Source organism: Glycine soja, chromosome 9 (genome assembly GCF_004193775.1).
Source record: "Glycine soja cultivar W05 chromosome 9, ASM419377v2, whole genome shotgun sequence".
Classification (NCBI taxonomy): domain Eukaryota; kingdom Viridiplantae; phylum Streptophyta; class Magnoliopsida; order Fabales; family Fabaceae; genus Glycine; species Glycine soja.
Window position 1 is genome coordinate 20,963,660 of NC_041010.1, and position 21,683 is coordinate 20,985,342.

Genomic DNA, 21,683 nt, shown 5'->3' on the forward strand with positions numbered 1-21,683 from the left:
TATGAATTTGGGCCAGAGCCTGGGCAATTGCCCAGGGTAACCGGGCCTTGAAACCGCCTATGATTATATACGAATCCATACCACCACATTCTTCATTTTTTTCAGCGTTCATAAAAGAAATTATCTCCAACATTCGCACAATTTTTTTTACTTCTCTCGATTCTTTGATGACAACATGATCGTGATTTCTCTAGCAATATGCTAGATCAGGGACTAGATTATGTCCTGATTTTGAATCATGCTAGGTGTCATTTTTAAAAATATACCTAAAGTCATGCTAATTTGTATTTTAACGTGATTATAAACAATTCAACTAAAAATCGACATGCACTAAGATTATCATCACATTAATATCTACTCATTGAATAAAGTAATTTGCACAAATAATTTGTTTATAATAAATCCAAAATTTCCACAACAAATGTGAGACTAAAAAAAATCTAAGAAAAAAAGTGATGAATACTCATTCCTTTATAACTGATTAGATTTTTTTTAGGAAAAATTATTAGATCAATCATTATAACATTAACATCAATAAAAACTATAAATTGTCAAATGATAATTAACAAAACAACAGATGCGATTACTTATATTTTATTATCCATAATTAGTAATTATATGTCACATAGTCAAGAGTAGTATCATTAAATTTAAGAGACTTTAGAATTCTAATTCTTGAATTGGAGGAGAAATATTTTAGACTACATGTAATTTACAATAAATTATTTAATAGGCTGTCCCAATATAGTTATCATTGATATATGAGAACCATAATCTAACCAAAAAAATATTCATAATTTAGATTATTGTTTTTAATGATACACACACATAATATATACTAAAAATATTGTTTACAATAAACTATAAATTTATACAAAAAATTATAATTTTTCTATATTTTAATTAAAACACAATAGAAAATGTGTTATATTTCTATTTTTATTAAAAATAATTATTTCTATATTTTGTCATATGTCTCGCTCAATTAGTTAAGCAATGTATATAAATTGTAGTAAAACTTGTGATATCCGTCTTCAATTGTTACGGATATAATCTATAGTCTATACATACAAGAATATTTTCTATAAAAAAAAAATGTTGACACGTGGCATTCTCTAGAGTTATAAACAATTAATTTGTTGTTAATTTTAAATTAAAAATTAAAAATTAAAAATTAATTAATAACTATTAACTCAAATCACTAATTGTATATTAATCTATACTTTTAAATCATTTTTGGATTTCATTGATAGGGCCCTTAATTTGTACACCTAATTTGATCAATTTATATGTGTCTAATAAATTTCTGAATCCATAAACATTTTCGGAGTTTATGTGGCAAAAACAAATTTACTTCTCAAGCTTTATATATTATTGTTAATAATATAAAATATATAATGTTAAATAAAAGAATTCGTATAATATTTTCAAATTATAAATTAATTTAAGATTATCAAATTTACTAGATAGTGGTTTGAATGCATATTTTAATAATAAAAATCAATATATATACATTTATTTAATAAAAATTACGTAAACTATTCATATACATATTTTATTACATTGGAAAAAAAAATGTATTGATTGTTGAATTTAGTAAATATTTTGAATAGACAAGTTATAATAAGGAAATAATTAACTAATAATTAATGATAATGATTATATTTTATTACCGAAATTAATTTCTAATTATTGTGCTTTTAAAACGGAAATAAGAACTGTAGTGCACCTGTGCAATATCTTGAGATAAAAATCTTTTATTTCCTGAGCGTAAGCCTATTATGTGTAACATGATTGAGATAATTTTTATTTATAAATAATGATCAATTTTTCTCTTTCTCAATGTAAATTTTATCTCCGTCAACTTTGAACCTAGCTCATTTTTCCTTAAGAATTTTGCCATCATTCTATCACAATCATGTTAGGGAGAATGACAAACTACGTACATTGCTTAGACAAAGAATTCGTATCAGCTGGATTTTCTAATGAAGGTATAACATAGGTAATAATGTAAAGTCTCTCTCGCTTCCTGTATTTCTCCTCTATTGGCTTATGTGTTCCTGCAACTTTTATTGCTGTCACGGGAATGCTAAAACTCCTATTTAAAGCATTCCACGGAGACCAACAGATACACAACAAAAATTTATAACTCTTAGTATTTTTCAAAATCATGATTAAGGAATTCAAAAATAAAATAAAGATAGTTAAAAAATTCTCTTTTTTATTTTAATTAGTACCAGTAGTTATGATTAGAATATTGGTTAAGATATTAATTAATAAATAAAATATACTTACTTAAATTAAATACTCTTAAATTAATTGTTTAAGTAATTAAGAGTTGAGTCCTTTATCTTTTTTTTCAAGTCATCTCTCATCAAATATATCAACTAAAAATGTAAAGAGCAGAACTAAATGTAATAAATATTATATTATTAAAATAAATAAATTATTATATATTAAGTATGTCACACTAATTTATTTTTAAGTTTTTCATTCCTCCCTATTCTTTAAATTTATTGAATCTCAATTTTAATTTGAATTTTAAAATTTGATACATTATATCAATTTGATAGACATACAGATCATATGTATTTATTTAAATAATTTGTTGCCATAATTTTCTCCTAAATAATTTGTTGCCATAATTTGTTGCTTAGGTGTAACATAAATGGGAAAATCAAAATTCTGATACTTAAAAATTAGCCGTTGGCCTTAATATGTTAAGCTCCTTTAGCTCGTAAGAAATCAAGTACTTGAATACTTGAACCATGAACACACACTCACACAGCATCATTTTCAAAATATGACATCAACATAAAATTTGTAAAATGATAACACTAAAATACTATATGTAAAAATTATTTTAAAAATAAAATAAAAATCCTTGAAAAAAGAAATTTAAAGAGGAAAACCTATACAATAAACATGAGAATAATATATTTTTTGAGGAGTATAATTTCAAGGGGGGAATAAATAGACACTGCCTGAACTTTACCTCCTTGTGAAGAAGTCACCTTAAACTTTAGATACAAGTGAGGCCCTTAAGCTTTCCAAAAATTGCAATAAATCCTTTTTGTCTACACGCCCAATAGATCTATAAGCAAAGCATAAAAACAGGCATGCAAGCAATTAAACAAGCAAAACATATGGCAGTAATAATAAAACAGTCACGTGAGGCAGCATTGGTGTCAATCTTGCTCCCAAAAACATAAATATGGATACACGCGAGATGAGGCAGAAGCACCCCTCTTCTCCATGATTTCAGAAGGCATCCTGCAGCTTGTCCAGAAAATACCAAAAACCTCCCTCCTTGCTAGTTTTCGTCAGGCTCTATCCCGTTACATCTGCGGGAAATTCAAGGTCATTCGCTCGACAAGGGAAAGGAATGATTACAATGAACATGGCAATTCACACCATTAAAAACCAAACCGTTCATGGAAATTAAAAAAAAAAATCCCATTACACTAGCTCTCCTTTTTTTTTCAGAACAAAAAAAAAACATTTAGCTTAAATTTATAACACTCCACCTTGGTTCAATCACAAAATTACATAGATGGAGAGGGAATTTCACATGGAAAGCCTCAAACATTAACAAATCAAGAGAGAAAAAAAACTAAAATTTCAGAGAGGCCATAATCTGAAAACACCAGTAGATCAAAAACATGAACACCGGAGAGATTCTCATCTCACCATAAACTCATAAAAACCACTGCCATCAAAGAGAAAAAATCATTTAACTAGCAAAAAGAAAGAAAGAAAGAAAAGCAGACACATAAAAACAAACCATAATGAATACATTTTTTTTCTCTCAAGATAGCCAAAAAAATTCGCACCTTCTGAATTTCAACACACCCTCGCTAGCACAAAAACTTCTCCTCCACAAAATTCAGCATGCTCCTCATCCAGAACAAAGAGAAACAGACAAAAAAAAAAAACAAATCTCTCAAACGCTCACAGCATAGGAATTTCAGAAACCAGAGATCCCACGCTTCTTGCCGATACTGTGGTTGTATGGATGAGGGTTTGAAGGGTGCGGAGGAGGAGGGTGGTTTTCTTGAGGCGGGGTTCGACGGGGGAGAGAGGGAGGGCGGTTAGGGTTTTCTTGATGACAGAATCGAGGACAGAACTGCGGAGGAGGAACTCCATGACCTTTCGGTGGTGTAGCCGCAGGAGGAGTGGTTATTGGAGGTGTAGCCATCGGAGCTGGAGTTGCAGCTTTAGATGGAGGAGATGCTACCATGGGAGATGAAACGGTGGGAATCAAAGGAGAGAAAACTGCTTAGGGTTTCAAAATTGAATGAGCGAGAGTGTCACAAACATATAATAAAATGGGAGACAAAAGGACACTTATTTCTAAGACGGTTTTTTAAAACCCGTCCAAGAACGTCTAAAAGGATAACCTTCTAAGACGTTTTTTGCCCAACCGTCTTTGTTGAAAAATTATATATTTACAAAATTGCCATTACTAATAAACTAAGACGGTTCTTGGGGACCAAATTCTCACTACTACAATTTATTGATTTAACATCGTAAACTTAATATCAACTTTTTTAAAAACTGATGTTAGCATCAACTAGTTAACATCGGTTTTGAAAAACCGATGTTAACTTTAGAAAGTTAACATTGATTTTTTAAAACACCGATGTTGACATCAACTAGTTAACATCGGTTATGTTTAAAAAATCGATGTTGTCTCATTCATAAGTTAAAACCCCGAAAATCCATTTCCCTCCCCCCCCATACGATCAGTTACCAAAACCCTTTCTCCCTTTCTTCCTCATCGCTCAGGCTATTTGTCCCCCTCACTCAAGCTGCCATTCCTGTAACGACCCGCCTCGTCGCTACGGTATCCACACTCTCATATTCGATAATTTCAATTTTTATAAAAAGAGCTCCCTTAATTTTTTGATTATGAAAATAGAAGTGATTTTGTCACAACATAAATTCGTCCAACAACACGCCATTACTTAAGTGAATATGCATAATTACATAGAAACAATAATTCGGTATATGTCATACACATAACGAAAATTAAATATGTTCATATATATATAATTAAAATTCCAGTTTTACATCTTTAACTCAACAAAATAAAACTTAAAAACCAACTACGGAGGAGTTGATTATAAAACACAACTCTCTCCCAAAATAACGCCAACGTCATCACGTCGGCTCGACGGCTCCTCACCAGAATCTTACTCCCTACACCCTGCCACTGTCATTCTGCTCCCACGAACAAGGTTCGTGATCATCACAGGTATCAACCACACGATACAAAATTGCAAGGGTGAGTTTATTATAAAAGAACCAATACCAATTCCAAATAACCACAATTAGCAAGGAACATGGGCAAACATGATAAGCATACACAACAATCATTATTCAACACTCATATCCAACAAATATTCATCATTCACATCCAACAATTACTCATCATTCATCCATGGACCCAATCAAGACTGCACAGAATGATACATGCACCTAACTCAACACTCAGATGCAATGTGGTACGTACCAACAACAACCAAACCTTAGGAAATAGCCTAAGCGTGTCCACATGACACTCTCACTTAGGGAACTGTGCTGAGTTTGTCGAGACCACCCGGTTGTGCACGTAACAGCCCCCCTCCCATAGGTGATCAGCCTGGGAGCCCAAAGGTGTTCCCTACCAGGTGACAGCCCCCTAGTACAAAGTACACTTGGCCACAGTTACTCTATTTCCTGTGTCGTATGAGCTATGATCACGGCTAAAAGTAAGTGCCAAAGACCATGGACCAATTAAAGCACCTAAGCATCCCCTCATAAATGCTTAGATTCTCTAACCACGCTAGTTACCCACGTCTGGGCCATCCGACAAGGTCAGCGCACTCTACCCCCCCATGACATACACTTCATACGACGTATGATCGTGGCCAAAAGCTAGTGCCAAAGACCCTGGAAGGTCAGTGCAAAGTGCCCCCCACGATCATACACAACATCCAACGTATGAACGTGGCCAAAAGCTAGTGCCAAAGACCCTGAAAGGTCAGTGCACAATGCCCCCCACGAACATACACAACATGCACATGCCAATGCATTTCCAACATCAATCAAAAAATCGTATTTCCATGTCATTCACAACATAAATATCATCTCATCTCAATGACATTATCAACAACAACAACAACCTCATTTCATATTCACATATTCATCAATAATAAAAATTCATGTTGACATGGTCTTTATTAACAACATCATCTCAAATCAATATCATCATAATTATCATTATCATCACATATCAATTAAAATCCTCAATAGCAACATCAACAACAATTCAAACAAACACAACAATATCATTTCCACACGCACGGTCTTCAAACAACATATTTCAAACAACCAAAACAATATCATTCATCACAATACATACATACATATATATATATATATATATATATATATATATATATATATATATATATATATATATATTGCATCCCATTAGTTAAAACGTAATTTTCTTTGAAGAAAAATCAGTATGCAACAGGGACAGGCAAATATCCTCATAGCTAGGTTCCCTGACCCTAACTATGGTGTTAAAACGGTAAATTTTATAATAAACTCCCCTTACCTATCGTGTGCTACCCCACGGATTCCTCGTCACATCACTTGAAGATTCCTTTTTGTCCTTGCTCGTCAATTCCACACAAGCCTCTACCGTGCCAAAACGAAGGAGACTTAGTATGGATTTCAAAAAACAAAGCTAGTAACCGTGCTCTGGGTCAAACACCCACATCACTACATGAAAGAGCTGAGAGTATTTCGGGTTTTACAAAGGAATGTAATTTGGAAATTCCGACCACGCCAATGTGACCGGGGTTCAGTGTAGATTACGAAAATAACATGCATTTCATGAAAGGATAACGTTTACAAAGTCTCTTTCTCTAAGGTTTTCCAAAGGAAGCATAAGACATGCAATGGCGGTTCCAAAGTCAGAAAAGATGCAAAGACAAGATGAAACTAACAAGAAACAAGCATAGAACCATGGTTACCTCGAAAGAAAACGAAAGATCAGATTAGGGTTTTCGTTCTCTACCGAAACCGCAAGCCAAGTTGAAATTCTGTTTCGGTTGAAGGGTTCCTCTCGGTGTGGGTTTTCAATGGAGAACAATGATGGTTTGTGGTGGCTAATGGTGGATGTGGGTGATGGAGAAAGTACTTGGAACTTTAGAAATGGATTTGGAAGAAAGAAAGAAGAAGAAATGGCATTTTTCCTAAGCTACAAGAAAGCAAAGGCTGAAATGCTTAAATAAGAGATGCTCTCGGGAATGGAAGCTTCTAGCATACTCCAGATATTTTCTCAAAGATCCCAACGATTAAATCATGGTAAAGTGTCTTGTGAAGTTGAAAACCAAATTTCTATAAGATCCAACGGTTAAAGAAGGCTGGGCAGCGTTTCTACCGAGGCAGCTTCATGTAGTTTTCTCTAGAAGCTTCATTAAGAGGCTTCCTCCAGAAGCTTCATTAAGAGGCTTCGAGCACACTACAGACATCTTCTAAAAGATCCCAACGGTTAGATAATGGAAAAGTGTCTTGTGGAGTTGTAGACCAAATTTTGAGAAGATCCAACGGTTAACAAACGCTGGGCATCGTTTTTACCGAGACAGCTCCATGTAGCTTTCTCTAGAAGCTTCATTAAGAGGCTTCCTCCAGAAGCTTCCTCGTGGCTTCTTTGAGAAGCTTTCTCAACAAGCTTCTTTGAGAAGCTAGATCCTTATCTATCCACACCCCTCTATTAACTAAATTAATTTCCTTAAAAATAATTACGGATGAAAATAACGCAACAAATAATCAAACATCAAACATAATTACTAATAATATATATATATATATATATATATATATATATATATCAGGGTGTTACAATTCCCGTTTGAGTTGGAGTTCGTGTTGGAGTTGGAGTTCGAGTTCGAGTTGGAGTTCACACCAGTTCCCGTTGGAGTTCGAGTTCATGTTCGAGTTGGAGTTCGAGTTTGCACCAGTTCCCATTCGAGTTCGTGTTCATGAGTGTCGCGATTTAGGTATGTGGGCAAACTTGCTTTTTCTCTACTCTCTGGTCATAAATCGTGTTGAGATTTCCCCCATTCTAGAGTGTGAGTGAGCACCTTGCTTCGAGTGGCGTCTGCTTCTTTCTTTGTTTGAATGGTTTTCATTGCAAGCTGCCTTTCTGATTGTTGCTACAAATTTTAAGCAATGCGCATAGATAAATGAATAGGGTTGACTCTAAGGATTGCATATTTTTCCTAATCTGAGATATGCATTGAATTAAATTTGTTATGGATGGAGGGAGAGTGGAGTGAGGGTCTGGTGGAGTGGGGAAGAGGCATTTATGTATAGAAAATAGTTCATATGACCGGGGAACTGTTCGACGGCCGGCAAGTGCACCGGATCGCACAAGTAGTATAAAATGGTAAGCGAATACCAAGTATCAAACTCTCAGGGAACTTGTTTTACTTGGTAAAGCTGTGGTTCAACAAATAAGTGTCTTTGGATGAAATTTTGGTGCGTGGTGTGGACAAGTATGCATCTAAACTATTCAAAAGTAAATCACGTGACTAGTGGTGTGTGAAGACAGATAAAGAACGTGTTGGTCGTCTTACTGGATGACTGATGTTATTAAGGATGTTCTCTATCTAACAATGTTCATGTGTTCTATGTTGTCTCCTGGACTACTAAACCCCGATGTCTGGTGCATGTTTAGCATAATCCTAATCAAGCATCGTCCTCAGATCCCTCTTGTTAGACTAAACTTAACCAGAACCGCATTAAGACATAACATAACAAAAACTAAGCTATCGTACCCCGATGTCTTGTGAAAATACGATAAGCTAGCCCCGTCCTATCAAGTTCTAAGGATCAAACCATTTCCCAATGTTGAGTGGCCCTAACTAAGCATGCAAGTGCATGATCAAGGCAAAGGCATACTAGAATTAAGTACTGATAGCACAGTGAACACATAAAACATCATTAGATAGATATGAAAGTATTTACATCAAGTACCCCGTAGGAAGAACCAACTGAGGATTTAGCTCTCCATACCAGGGAAGCTTCCTTTACAACAATGAGAAGAGAAGATGAAAGATAGAAGAAATACAAGTAATGGGGATGTCTCCTCCACCTCTAGAAACCTCACAATCTCTCAAAATCTCATCCAAAGTTCCACAAGATGGCTTCCTCTTCAAGCTCAGTTCTCTCTCAGTTGCTCCACAACCTAAAACTCCAAAAAACTCAACTCCCCTTCAGAAATTGTGATTTCAGCTTAAATAGGCACTCCTGTCAGTGGACGTGCACTTAGTGGAAGATGAGCTCGCTTAGCACATGTAAGTGACTTCTGGCTTAGCGCCAGTCACACTCGCTCAGCCTGAAGGTGAAGACGGTGTGCTTAGCGAGTTGGCCTTTGCTCAGCGCCTCTATACAACCCAACCTCCTTCTAGAATTGTCCATGCGCTTAGCCATCAGATTGGGTGCTTAGCGAATGATGCGCTTAGCCAGAAGATAAGTGGCTTAGCGAGTTCATGAAATCTGCACTTCACCAATCTTGTCTGTTTTACCTGAAATTGAAGTGGAATGATCATTAAATACACAAAATTGGGATACAAGGTACCTATTACCTAAATTATCAAAAAGTAATTACAATATTACAAAAAAGAACCATAAATGGGAGGAGTCATATACAATTTACAACAGTTTTTTTACACAAAAGTTAGTTGTATTGACCGACTAACAAACTCCCCCAAATTTACAACTTTGTTTGTCCTCAAGCAAATAAAGAATAGCTCACTGGTCCCCAAGTGACAAAACATGCAGTGATTATGTACAAAGGTGTGTAATTCCCAAAATATTAGTTGCATGATAACAAATGAAACAAAAATGCCTTTATCAATTGCTTTTCACAAGACATGCAGTTTTACAGAGAAAAGAACATGTTAGTTAGGAACACAACTAAATGAAGCTAGGCAGGAGACAAATTTCATGGAAAGATAGTTAACCAAATTCTCACGGCCACTATATGACTCACACACAAGTGTTTAAGCTATTTAGCAATAACAACTAACAAGAGGTCCAATCTTTGTACTTCACCTCATGCCATAAAGTTAGAAATACATAAATTGAATCAGAAGTACTTTAATTGGCTTGTAATGAGGCTGGGCTACAAAAATATTGGTTTTTCTAGGATGCAAAAGCTTGAGTTCTAAGAGAGCACAAATCCTAGACTAACCCAGTTTGTCTTTTCAATCCGCTTAGCCCATTCACTAGCCTTTCACTTGACTTTGTTTTAACAACACACACTCATTTGAATTTCTCTTTTTCTTCTTTTTTTTTTTAAACACATACAATTTTATTAATTTGCTATGTGTGTTGTAGTTTCTTACCTTTAAATTTATCCATCCAACAAACTCCCCCAAATTTGGGGCAAAATTGCCTTAAACCAATGTGCTCTCCTAAAACCTAAGCAAGGTAAATGAAGATAATAATTTCAAAGCTTAGGGTTCAATTTGAAAATTACAATTCAGCTCAAAGATGGGTGCAAATGATATCATCATTGATAAACAGGTAAGCTTTTGGTCAAGAGGCTTGTATATACAACAATAATGGCCTTCATCAAATCCACATTTATGCATTTCATTCTAAAATTTAGAGATTGATACAAAAATCATAGCTCTATGCTAGTCATTCTCATAACAATTAAGTTCATACTCTCACCGGGTTATGGTTCAAGCTTTGCTTTCTCAATCAATCTGTCCACTGACTAACATTTCTAATCGTGATCCTACTTTCTTGTTCTTTCTCATCTACATACATGCTCATTCAAAGCTCATGACTTCAACACATGCTTCACCCTTTCATGCAATCAATTCACAACACCAATTTCACAAAAAAATAATTATGTTTGCACTACATACTCAGATAATCAAGTCAAACTGCTTAGTATGCTTCAAGACATGCATACTACTATTCACAATCAAAAGTAACCCAATATCACCACAAAAAAGAAAAGTGTACTAAAGACATAAGTATAATAATTATAATTGTCATCAAAACAAAAGCAGGAATTTAAAATTCCTATGATAGGTCCTGTGACTGAGTGTCCTCATCCTGAGTGCCCTCCTCATCTGTAAGATGTAGCACATGAGTGGCCGAAGGAGCGGTAGTCAATCCCAAGACTAGTGTAGAAGGGTCCTCTGGAAGATCAAGTAATGGTGTAGGCGGGTCTGCTGGAATCTCATGCACTAGAGTAGGAGGGTCTGCTGGCTGCTAAAGAGAAGATTGATCCACCACTGGAGAAGGTGGATCTGGTGAAATATGTGTTGATCTCTCTGGAGTAGCAGCTTCCTGCCTTACCTGTGTCTCACCAACTTCAAAAATGAATGGCTCAGGGATGGTGGTCTTGGATGATGCATCCTGTACCTGCTGAGGTACCTGAGCACTGGGACCCCCACCTTCTCTCTCAAGAGAAGGCAGGGTTCCTGGCCAAGATACCTTCTCTAAAAACTGCTCCACTGTTAGAATGGATCCTGGAGGAGCTACAACCTGCAAGCTCTACATTAACAAAATTTGTCCTTTATGAGGACTCTGAAGCATGGACTCAAAGCACTAAGAGTCCTAAGTAGATGAGCCTGGAGGGGCTGGTGTAGGCGTAGTAGAAGTGGAAGGAGTTGGTAAAGTAAAAGAAGAAGGAACATCAGTTGGTCGAACCCTTGCCTTCCTTGCCCCTCTAAAGTTAACTATTAGATCATCCACATTCCAACAATTTTTCTTAATGTAGGCCAAATTAATGGTCGAGCTCAAGCTCTCATAGATCAGACTATTAGAGGTAACTCCTCTAGCTCTACATATGGCAGTGATTAAGGCTAGAAATCCAAGCCTAGAGGAGTTACTCTGAGCAATAGAAGAAATCTGATCTGAGATAAGGGCTCCAATGTTCGTGTCCATGTTGGTTACCAAGCCATAGACCAACCTAGCTCTGCCCATATTCAAATTTGAGGTGTGGTAGCTAAGTTGGAGTAAGAGAAGACACTCCATGTCTGGGCTAGTGTCATCAGATCTTTTTTTAGAAGCTTCCATGGGTTGCCCTCAGCATTCAAAACAAACCCCTTGTAGGGAATACATGGCTTGGCTTTAATCTTCTGAGGATTAGTCCTCAACCTGCAAAATCTAGAGTAGGTGGGTAAAGATTCCCCCTTCTCTAATACCACTGGAGTATGAAGGAATTGATTCAGGTTGTCTGCATCTATTTTGATCAGGTGTCCTCGTACTCTGGCTTGCTTTGGGGATTGTTCCTCTATGGTGTATAAATTAGCATAAAACTCCTTCACCACAGCTACATCTATGCTTCCATCTTGAAGATTGGCGAGGCATTTGTGTAAATTCTGCCTTTCCAATTCCGCTTTAAACTCGTCAAACTCAGTATGATAAATCTGCACATTTCTCTCTAGAAGGATATTTCGATCGAGAATGTTATCGATGTATCTATTCCAAGCGTCCAAAGAATGTAATCTCCTGGTATCATACTAAGCTTGAGGTTTGGAAGCAGTGCTCTTCCTCTTCCTGGATGCCATCTACAATAAAAAGAACCCATCAGTTTATTAGACCAGAAGTTATCGAAATTGAAACAGAAAATAAAAACTGAAATTGGCAACGTGCACTTAGCGAGACACTGCTAGCGTAGCACGCCTTAGGAAAAACAACACACTGGCTTAGCACAACAGAGTTGCACTTAGCCAGGTATGACATAAAATTTTTCTCTGCATAATTGGCTTAGCGAGATAGGCACTCGCTTAGCGCAGAGCAGTTTTATTTCACACAATGGCTTAGCGAGTAGCGCCAGCTTAGCCTTATGCATGTTGCAACGAATAGCGCTTAGCCCACAAGGGCGACGCTTAGCCCAAGCAACACTTCAAAAATTTGACTAAGTTAAGTGGGTTTAGCGACTAGGCTCGCTTAGCCCAATCACTGCCACAACAAATAGCGCTTAGCCGGGACAGGCGCGGCTTAGCGCGAGGCAGTCAACTAAAAATTTGTCTAAGGTACTTGGGCTTAGCGAGACAGCACTCGCTTAGCCACAAGTTAGTCATTAATGATGTGTACAATGGCTTAGTGAACACAGATGTCGCTTAGCCGTGATGTTCATAATGAAGATGAACATTCAACAACCTGGTTGAACTCGCTTAGCGCATGCATGCTGGCTAAGCGAGTTCGTCTAGAAATGTATACATTCGAGGCGTAATTGATGAACTCGCTTAGCGTATCAGTTGTGCTTAGCGAGTTTGTCGCGTTTTCCAGAAAAACACAAATAAAGAAGTCTTTCGACTTCCTCTTTTAGGCCTCTAATAGGCCCCTATCAGACATGCAACATTGTCTACATTATCTACACATTGAACTCCTAACAAAGTCCTAATTTTTATTTATTCTACATACAATCTAATCCTAAAAATCAAATTTCTAACCTAATGTCTTCTATCCTAAGGTATTAACAAAAGAAAAAGCATAAATGAAGTTGGGAACTTACTTGGATTGAAGATGCTTTGTGAAGATAGAATGCACAATGCAAGATGAACTCGAAGATGCAATGTGTGAATTTTAGACGATAGAGAGGTTGCAGGAAAGCTTTTGAAAAAAAATGGGGTAAGTGTAAGTGTAATTGTTGTTACACTTATCCATTTTTCGAGCAACTTGCTTAGCGAGTCAATCCACTAAGCGAGAAAGGCGTTTGGCTTTCCACCTCCTCTCTTGGCGGGCCGACACGGGCCCATTTAAAATTCAATCTTTTTTTAACTGCACTTAGCGCAAAGCAGCACGCTAAGCGAATTGTGTAGATAAGGAAACCTGCAACTCTCGCTAAGCCTGACTCAATGCTGGCTTAGCGAATATAATGCATCCTATATACAGGGGGGCATGCGCTTAGCGAGTGGTTTCTAGCTTAGCACTATTTAGGCCACAAGGAATTGAGCTTAGCGCGGGTACATCACGCTTAGCTCAATTGAACTAGTAATTTGACCGCAAGGAATAATGCTTAGCGTGGGTACATCGCGCTTAGCCAACAAACATAGTGCGCTTAGCGAATGTACTCTCACTTAGACTGAATTGGGCTAAGCTCGCCCATGGCCAGCTTAGCGAGCCAATCACCTTGAGATGCAGGGGTTTGAGCGCTTAGCGCAGGCTAGCTTCGCTTAGCGAAAGAAGAAGATTCTCTCAGTGCATGATATGCGCTTAGCGAGTGGACTATTTTCATGAAAATGTTTTTAAGTTATTTTCAGTTCACTTTCTCAAAACATGTAGAACAACCCCCCAATATCTATGACTCATTATAAGCTGATATCCCCCTTCTCCGATGATTATAAAGCAAATTCCAACTTATGCAATGCATGAAAAACAAAATGAAAGGAATCAGAACTGAGTTGCCTCCTAGGAAAAGCTCTTTTAATGTCATTAGCTTGACGCATATACCTCAATAGGTGATATCAAATGCAAGATGGTGTTTGCCTTTTCAAACTCTCCACCATGGTACAGTTTCAATCTTTGACCATTCACCACCCATGTTCTATCAGGGTCCTGAGATTGTGGATCATACTGCACCGTAAGGCTGAACTTTCTGAATGACAAAAGGTCCAGACCATTTGGACTTCAGTTTACTAGGAAATAATTTCAATCTTGAATTAAAAAGTAGTACCTATTGTCCTGGTTTAAAATCTCTCTTCAACAGCTTTTTATCGTGATAGGCTTTGACTCTTCCTTTGTAGAGTTTGGAAGATTCATAAGCTATCTGACACATCTCTTCTAATACCAAAAGTTGAATCTTCCTTTGCTCCATGGATGCCTTTACATCAAAATTTAGGAATTTCAGAGCCCAATATGCTTTGTGTCCCATTTCAACTGGTAAATGACATGATTTTCCATACACCAGTTGAAAAGGAGATAAGCCAATTGGGGTATTGTATGCAGTTCTATAAGCCCATAGTGCATCTTCCAATTTGATTGACCAATCCTTTTTGGTTGACGCCACTATTTTCTCTAATATCTTCTTTAATTCTCTGTTGGATACTTCAACTTGGTCATTAGTTTGAAGGTGATATGGTGATGCTACCTTATGATTCACATGATATTGATTCGACATCTTTTGAAGCTGAGCATTACAAAAATGCGAACCACCATCATAATCAAAATCCGAGGCACCCTAAATCGAGCAAAAATATTTTTCTTTATAAACTTTACCACAGCCTTAGCATCATTTCTTGGAGTGGCCACAGCTTCCACCCATTTAGACATGTAATCAACAGCCACCAAAATGTACTCATTACTTGCAGATGAAGGGAAATGACCCATGAAATCAATACCCCAGCAATCAAAAACTTCAACTTCCATAATGTTTTGAAGAGGCATCTCATTCCTTCAGGAAACTCCCCCCATTCTTTGGCATTGATCACACTTCAAGACATGGTGATGGGCATCTTTGAAGAGTGTTGGCCAGAAAAATCCTAACTGTAAGATCTTAGCCATTTTTTTGTCTCCACCATAATGCCCTCCACATGGTGAATTATGACAGTGTCACAATATACCCTTGGCTTCCTCACTTGTCACACATCTTCTAAGGAGATTATCTACACCTACCTTGAACAAGTGTGAATCATCCCATATATAAAATCGAACATCATGGAAAAATTTCTTCCGCTGCTGCCAAGTGAGGTCTTTAGGGATGATACCAGCTGCCTTGGAATTGGCCATGTCAGCAAACCAGGGTCTCTCTGCAATTAAAAACAAAGATTCATCGGGAAATTTATCTTTTATTTCAGCTTCCATTAAAGTGACCTCTTCATTGACTAGTCTGGATAGGTGGTCTGCTACCACATTTTCAGATCCTTTCTTGTCCCTGATGACTAAATCAAATTCTTGGAGTAACAATATCCATCTGATCAGCCATGGTTTGGAATCTGCTTTGCGCAACAAATATTTAATTGATGCATGATCAGTGTAAATTACTATCTTTGACCCCACCAAGTAAGATCAGAATTTCTCAAGTGCGTAAACGATTGCCAGCAATTCTTTCTCAGTTGTGGCATAATTGATTTGAGCATCATTCAACACTTAACTAGCATAATAAATGGTATGAAAAATTCTGCCCTTTCGCTGTCTCAGCACAGCACCTACTGCATAATCACTTGCATCACACATTAATTCAAACTCTTGCCCCCAGTCTAGTGCTGTAATTATAGGAGCAGAGACTAACTTAGCTTTGAGGGTATTAAAGGCTTCTAAACATTCATCATTAAACACGAACACATCATCATTGTTTAGCAGATTACTCAGTGGTTTGGCGATTTTGGAAAAATCCATGATAAATCGCCGATAGAATCCAGCATGACCCAAAAAACTCCATATGCCTTTAACATTAACTAGAGGGGGAAGTTTATCAATAACATCAATCTTTTCTTTATCCACCTCAATTCCTCTTCTAGAAATCTTGTGTCCCAGCACAATGCCTTCTTGAACCATGAAGTGGCATTTCTCCCAGTTGAGCACCAAATTAGACTCCTTACACCGTTGTAACACTTTCTCTAGATTTGCTAGGCAATTTTCAAAAGATGCATCGAAAACAGAGAAATCATCCATAAAGACTTCAATACATTTCTCTACCATGTCAGCAAAAATTGCCATCATGCATCTCTGGAAAGTAGCTGGGGCATTACATAAACCGAAAAGCATGCGACGATAAGCAAATATACCAAAGGGACATGTAAAAGTTGTCTTTTCTTAGTCCTGGGGATCCACTGCAATTTGATTGTAGCCCAAATATCCATCTAAGAAACAATAGAAAGATTGCCCTGCAAGTCTCTCAAGCATTTGGCCCATGAAAGGAAGTGAGTAATGGTCTTTCCTGGTGGCTTCATTCAGCTTTCTGTAATCAATACACATCCTCCACCCAGTGACTGTTCTTGTAGGAATTAGCTCATCTTTGTCATTCTTTATCACTGTCATACTTCCCTTTTTCGGAACAACTTGAACAGGACTAACCCATGAACTGTCTAAGATTGGGTAGATAAGTCCTGCTTCCAACAACTTGAGCACTTCCTTCCTTACTTCTTCTTTCATTATTGGATTCAGCCTTCTTTGAGGTTGTCTCACGGGCTTGGAATCAGCTTTCATATTAATTTTGTGCATACAATATAATGGACTGATCCCTTTTAAATCAGAGATGTGTCAACCAATAGCGGCTTTGCAACTTTTCAGAATCTGAACCAGTTGATCCTCTTCTTTCTTCTGCAAGGAGCTGCTAATTATTATAGGTTTAGCCTCATTGTCCTCCAAAAATACGTACTTCAAATGTGCTGGAAGGGTCTTCAATTCTACTTTGGGCTTTTCCATTGGTGTACTGTTTTCTAATGCTTTAAACATCACATGACCAGCAGACTTATCTTCTGGACCATCCAGCTCTTCAATACAAGCTAGCTCTTATCCTTTATTTTCACTGACTAGGAATTTTGTCACATTGTCGAATCCTTCCTCCAAAGGAGACTGCAATACCATGGCTGAGGCTGTTAATTCTATCTCCTGTTCCAGCATTTCTTCTTCAAAACAAGCTTCACTATTATCTGGGTGTTCCATTGCTTCAAATAAGTTAAAGGAGATCTTCTGATCCTCTACACTTAGTTCCAATTTACCTTTACCCATGTCTAATACACAACTAGCAGTTGACAGACAGGGTTGTCCTAGAATGATTGGAACCTCATGGTCTTCGTGCCTTTCTTCTTTGACAATCAGTTGATGAGGAGATGTCTTAACTTGTAGATTATTTTCTTGTTAAGTGTGTACTTGTGAGCATTGCTCCTATTGTTATACTTTCTCCTCATCTTCTTCTTTTCTACCCACAGCTTGAGTCACTTCTTCCACAAGCTTACCAACTTGAATTTCTGTACTTTTAAATGCTCATTGAATGTATTCAATTGTATCCTTGAATTGCATCAACAAATTGTCCAGATGGAAACCTCTTTCTGCCTCATTTTGATAGTAGGTTTGTAACTCTAGTTCCCTTTTATAATCTTCTAAAGAATAGCTCTTGCCAAAATGAATCTCATGTTATTTCATTGAATTTTGATAAGCTTTATAACTAGCATGATATGCCATAAATTCTTCAAACAAACTTTCAAGATCAGGAGCTCTTTCTTCTTCATAATGATTATAAGGATTAAACTCCTGTCTCCACCCAGAATTATTCGTGGAATAGAAATAACAATTGTCCTTCTAATGCTCTCTTCGACAAAAATCACAATTTATCTGTGAAACAAAAATAATAATCTCCATAATGCGGAATCAGAAGATTGAACTTCTTCGTCTAAAATGGAAGCTACTGTCCTATCTTGCAACAATTTCCTTCTCCTTTCGGCTTTGTTCCTTCTTAACGTGGCTTCAATTTCCAAGTCCAGAGGAACTAAATTACCTGTAGGAGATCTATGCATATAAAACACTGATAGGAACAACGGTTATCCAATTCAAAAAGAAAACAACTATAAACAAAACACGTATTCACAAGTAATAAACGAATAACAAATAGACACTTAGAGAACTAAACTAAACTTCCCAAATAGAAAGAATTTCCTCGACAATGGTGCCATAAACTTGTTCAACGGCCGCCAAGTGCACTGAATCGTGCAAGTAGTATAAAACGGTAAGAGAATACCAAGTATTGAACTCTCAGGGAACTTGTTTTACTTGGTAAAGTTGTGGTTCAGTAAATAAGTGCCTTTGGATGAAAGTTTGGTGCATGGTATGGACAAGTATGCAACTAAACAATTCAAAAGTAAATCATGTGAGTAGTGGTGTGTGAAGACAGATAAAGAACGTGTTGGTCTTCCTACTGGATGACTGATGTTATTAAGTATGTTCTCTATCTAACAATGTTCATGTGTTCTATGTTGTCTCCTGGACTACTAAACCCCGATGTCTGGTGCATGTTTAGCATAATCCTAATCAAGCATCGTCCTCAAATCCCTCTTATTAGACTAAACTTAACCAGAACCGTATTAAGATATAACATAACAAAAACTAAGCTATCGTACCCCGATGTCTCGTGAAAATACGATAAGCTAGCCCCGTCCTATCAAGTTCTAAGGATCAAACCATTTCCCAATGTTGAGTGACCCTAACTAAGCATGCAAGTGTGTGATCAAGGCAAAGGCATACTAGAATTAAGTACTGATAGCACAGTGAACTCATAAAACATCATTAGATAGATATGAAAGTATTTACATCAAGTACCCCATAGGAAGAACCAACTGAGGATTTAGCTCTCCATAGCAAGGAAGCTTCCTTTACAACAATGAGAAGAGAAGATGAAAGATAGAAGAAATACAAGTAGTGGGGATGTCTCCTCCACCTCTAGAAACCTCACAATCTCTCAAAATCTCATCCAAAGTTCCACAAGACGGCTTCCTCTTCAAGCTCAGTTCTCTCTCAGTTGCTCCACAACCAAAAACTCCAAAAAACTCAACTCCCCTTCAGAAATCGTGATTTCAGCTTAAATAGGCACTCCTGTTGGTGGACATGCACTTAGCGGAAGATGAGCTCGCTTAGTGCACGTAAGTGACTTCTAGCTTAGCGCTAGTCACACTCGCTCAACCTGAAGGTGAAGATGGTGCGCTTAGCGAGTTGGCCTTCACTCAGCGCCTCTATACAACTCAACCTCCTTCCAGAATTGTCCATGCGCTTAGCCACCAGATTGGGCGCTTAGCGAATGATGCGCTTAGCCCGAAGATAAGTGGCTTAGCGAGTTCATGAAATCTACACTTCACTAATCCTGCCTATTTTACCTAAAATTAAAGTGGAATAATTATTTAATACACAAAACTGGGATACAAGGTACCTATTACCTAAATTATCAAGAAGTAATTACAATATTACAAAAAGAATCATAAATGGGAGGAGTCATATACAATTTACAATAGTTTTTTTACACAAAAGTTAGTCGCATTGACCAACTAACAGGAACTAGTAAGCTAAAGCTTGGCAACATAGCAATTGATTTGGTTGTACCCATATGTTTAATGTAGCAATTTCTTGATTCTTCCAGCTTATGTGTTACATATACTAATAATACTATAGGACATTCCAATTCCAATGGCTATCCCTTTTTCTCTCTTGGATGTTATGTCAAGGTTTACGAGTTTGGTTTCGTATATGACGAAGGCCCTCTATCATTCTATCATGTCCTTGTCTATTTCCTTTCATGAAATCAGAATATTTTTGGACTATTTCCATGTTTTTTTCTGTACATTAATGTACTGAGATTGAGTATATTAATGCTGAAGTTTTAGCTAAAAGAGCATCTTAATTGTTTGTCTTCGAGTTTGATTATTTCACCCTCATGGAGATTGAATGCTTATTGTGCCTTTGTGTTTACAGTGACCCTCGAGCTCACTTGCACTATGCCTTTGTGTCTTCAATCTCTGTGAAGCAACGCCGGAGAAGTTGATCAGTGAAGTTTCCATCAAAGGTAAGTACCACTGTCCGTGAAACATTTTTTTCCTTCCATGATAGAAAAATGGTTGAACCCAACATTTAGTAATTCATATGCTACCGTTGTCCGCCTATTTTTGTGCCTTTGTGTTTGCCTTGTTGAATTTAGTTATCGGTTTAGTTCAACTCAAAATAGTTTTTAGAACTAACCTAGGTTAGGTATGTTGGGTCTTTAAGATCGATGGTTTGAAGAACTCAATGTAGGCTTATAATTTTAAGAATTTCCCCTTATCTTTCTTAGTCTCCCCTTCTCACTTTGCAGTTAGGTGGCTACTACGACAACCATGATGACAAGGTCTCATCTCATCTTGTTACCATCTCTCTGCTAGCTTCCTTTTTTCTCTTGCCCACTCTCTCTCTACATCTCTCTTACTCATTTTCTTTTTCTCTCCCTCCACATCTCTCTTGCCCACTCATGTTCTTTTTCTCTCTCCACATCTCATTTTACAGTTAGGTTTTTTCAGTTTTATTTTGAGACTAAGGCATGATGACTTGTAGCTAAAATGTGCAAACACGATGTTTGATTTGGCTTTCCTGATTTTGGGGGTTTAAAATTGTTTCATAATTTACATTAAAGCATTACTTGTCATCTTAAATTTGGGAGTTTAAACTATAAGAGAACACACTATCAGCTACATCAGTAGATTTTCTTAACATCAATTTTGTGGACCATAATTAATTATTTCCAAATTAGAGGACTAAAAAATCACTTAAATTCAAGGGACTAAAAAAATTACTTTTCAATCTAAGGGACCAAAAGAGTCTAACTTTGTTTACTACATCAACAAGGAGTCTAACTTTGTTAGTAATTTTTTATTTGGAGGACAAAAAACAAAAATGACTTAAATTTGAGGGATTAGAAACTTATTTAAACTTTTTTTTTTAATTAAACCGACGAATTTGGTTAAAATTTTAACAAATGGATTTGAATAATTCATGGATAGTCAACTCATTTATACTTCAGAAGAACAACCAAGCAATGAAAGAAAAAGAAAAAATAAGAAAGAAGCAACACTCTTAATTGATAGATGATAATTGAAAATCCAATGCTTCTAGGTTTCATACTTGGTCTTAATTTGAGTGACACTGAGAACTAGTATTTAGCAAGATACAAAGGGAATGGCATGAGTCTTGATTTT

The 21,683-nt window shown here is 36.8% G+C and overlaps 1 long non-coding RNA gene across 1 annotated transcript; it reads right to left on the reverse strand.

Moving 5' to 3' along the window:
* Window positions 1–2,937: 2,937 nt before the first annotated feature.
* Window positions 2,938–4,324, reverse strand: LOC114425775. Its single transcript, XR_003669288.1, has 2 exons — window positions 3,834–4,324; window positions 2,938–3,344 (listed from the first exon to the last, which is right to left on the reverse strand). It is a non-coding gene; the product is annotated as an uncharacterized LOC114425775 (long non-coding RNA).
* Between the last annotated feature and the right edge of the window lie 17,359 nt (window positions 4,325–21,683).